At 29.5% G+C, this 2,844-nt stretch overlaps 1 protein-coding gene across 3 annotated transcripts in view; it reads right to left on the bottom strand.

Annotated features, from left to right (window-relative positions):
• Positions 1 to 2,844, bottom strand: part of CDase (neutral ceramidase) — a 62,850-nt gene that overhangs the window by 56,924 nt on the left and 3,082 nt on the right. The window contains exon 1 of one of the 3 annotated variants that reach the window (XM_018513615.1): positions 1,742 to 1,923. The exons of 1 other annotated variant lie outside the window; for it this stretch is intronic. The gene's annotated coding sequence lies outside the window, so the exon portion shown is untranslated. Of the gene's footprint in view, positions 1 to 1,431; positions 1,709 to 1,741; positions 1,924 to 2,844 lie in introns of those variants that run through there. One more of the 3 variants, XM_018513614.1, reaches the window with a different exon arrangement.

Below are 2,844 nucleotides of genomic sequence, written 5' to 3'. Positions count from 1 at the left end.
AGGGGGGGGGGGGGGGGGGGAATGTGTATAAGATTTTCTAAAATCTTTCATTTTGATATAAAACGTTTTTCACTGATTTATATGCATAATTTACGCTGCTTTGCAAGATACAAACATGTAACGCGACAGATTCTTTTTTCGAAGATTTTTGCTATATAAATACACAATTGCCTTCAGCTCCGATAAGGTTATTTGACATTTTAACGCAATACTATAAAGATTTAGTTTTATTTAGCTCATGATCTGTCGTACAGTCAAATGTGCCGGTTTACGCTGCATCTCGATTTCATATTTAAAACTGTATTATGAAAAAGAAATAAAAAGAAAAAAGTATGATTAAAACTAATTTATGAAACTACAAACATATAAAACGATGTAATATTATCAATAATATAGCCACTATTATTTGAACAACGTAATTTGCAAAAGAAAATCATGAAAATTTTATTTTCGCATTCGTATAATTTATTTTTAGCTGATTTTGTATAAAAACATATCACAAATATAATATATTACCAGAGGTAAAAAAATTTGTCATCCATGAATATGTATTAATATGTATAAACATATATAAATATTCAGAAATATGTATAAACATGTATAAAATATGTCCATACATGTTGATACATCCCTCTTTTTTTTGTAAAATTACTTTTTAGTGTAATAGAAATAATAATAATAATGTGAAAACAAAAAATAATTAAAAGTGTAATTTTCACACTATTTATTTTAGAAAAAATTAATTTTGAAGAAATGTAAAAAAAATTACTTACGTATGATTATATGTAAAATTATGCATAATTGTGTATGAGTAATTTTTTTACATTTTTCCAAACTTGTTTTTTTCTAAAACAAACAATGCAAAAATTATTTGTTTAATCATTTTTTATGTTTTCACATACTATTACTATTTCTATTACACTAAAAAGTAATTTTACAAAAGAAAGAGGGATGTATGAACATATGTGGACATATTTTATATATGATTATACATATTTACATGAATAATTATGTATGTTTATACATATTTATATATATTCATGTATGAAAAATTTTTTACCGAGATGAATTATGTGAGTTTTTACTTGTTTAATTTTATTACAAGATAATATACAGTCTACATTTGCAATACTCTTTCGCAATTTTATGTATTTGTATTTTTGAATATAATTAAAAAAATTAATATACATATAATAGAATTTTTGTATATTCAACGAATCGCATCAGATATTTATGATAAGATTATGATATGAAAATGACAAGTATATGTTATTATCTAGAAGAAAATATTTATCTTGCATATCTCTCACTTGAAGTACCAAATAAATGTAAAAGGAATCGGTATATGAAAATAATATAACTATTTCGAAAAGTCATGGTTTCAGTATCGTCTGTTAGTAATGACGCGCGAATAAATTTAAAGTCACACACCTGTAAGTCACATTTACTGCAATTTTAACCACACGTAATTGTTCCAACAATGCTGTCTTTGTAATAAACAAATACATCGGCACAAACTGGTTGTTACAAAATTTGTACACTCTCAATTTCCCATAAACGAAGTGTCACCATTTCCGGTCATACGGTCCAGGGAACAAAGAGGAATATGCACGCAGCTGCAGTGCATGACGAATTTAAGTAAAACTCGCATAACCTGCAGCGTACTCTAACTAACGTTACAACTCGAGTTATCGCTACAGATGTATATATACGTGTATATGTATACAGGAGAGGCACGCACCAATCAGTTAAAATATCGACAAATGTTTTTAAAAGGTGCACCACGATTTCGGTTCACTTGATCGCTTTGCCGAAGATGGTCGATTTTGCTGGATATCCGGAGGCAAGAAAAGTGAACACGCAGCTGATACGGCGCCAGCTGGGACTGCAATGCAAACAGGTCACCGGCCCATCACTACGGAGAGAGACTCTGTTCGGATACCAAACCAAACCCAACGTTGGGACTCACATAGTTGATGACGTGAGGAAGGGGGAACAATTCTACGGCTATTATTCTTACCGCACATATACACGTACTAATCTTCGACACACACACACACACACACACACACACACACACGCGCTTAGTTTCTTTTTCACAATCAATTCTGCGTCTTTCGTTTTTTTTTTCGTCTTCACTTGATATAATGTATATATTTATATATAGGTATAGGACGTATAGGTCAATAGCTGAAACTATTGCGGCAGCACAGCAATTGTCGGAGAGCTATCACGCTACAATTGATATATTGACAGAAGTCAATTTGAGTTTGTAAACTCAGCTAATCAATCGAATGTAATTTCGCTTTAAAAGAAAAAACTTTTTATAAGAACTGGTAATTTCCGCGCGTGTTTGTTCGAGATTATTATTTGAATATGAATATATTCCGATAAAGTGTACAGAGCGATTGAAATTAGATTCGATCATGTATTGAATTGTAAAAGTTCTCGATGAGATTTAAATGCTTTAAATTAAGAAATAAATAAAATAATAAGTGGCTTAAGTTTAAAAATTGTAAACAATAAGGAGCATACAGCCACAACGCTTGATGTGTTTAGCTTAAAGTATATATTTCAAAATAAAATTAGGTAAACGTTTCGGTCTAACATGTGACCATCTTCAGTACATTAAATTTATATATTATAATTCAAATTAAAACATCCAAGTGATCAAGATAAAAACATAATAAATATACATATTAAAAAAATTTTTTTCCCAAAAGTTATAGTATGTAACGCCACAAATTTCGTAATCATATGTATTGTCGCAGAAAGAGATGTATTGCGCATGTAGAAAATCTTTATCGTAAAATATTATATATAAAATTAGTGTCCGTCGAATAC

Source organism: Trachymyrmex cornetzi, unplaced genomic scaffold (genome assembly GCF_001594075.2).
Source record: "Trachymyrmex cornetzi isolate Tcor2-1 unplaced genomic scaffold, Tcor1.1 scaffold47, whole genome shotgun sequence".
Taxonomy (NCBI): domain Eukaryota; kingdom Metazoa; phylum Arthropoda; class Insecta; order Hymenoptera; family Formicidae; genus Trachymyrmex; species Trachymyrmex cornetzi.
The sequence above is the reverse complement of the archived record's forward strand: the minus strand, read 5'-3'. Positions and strand labels throughout refer to the sequence as shown.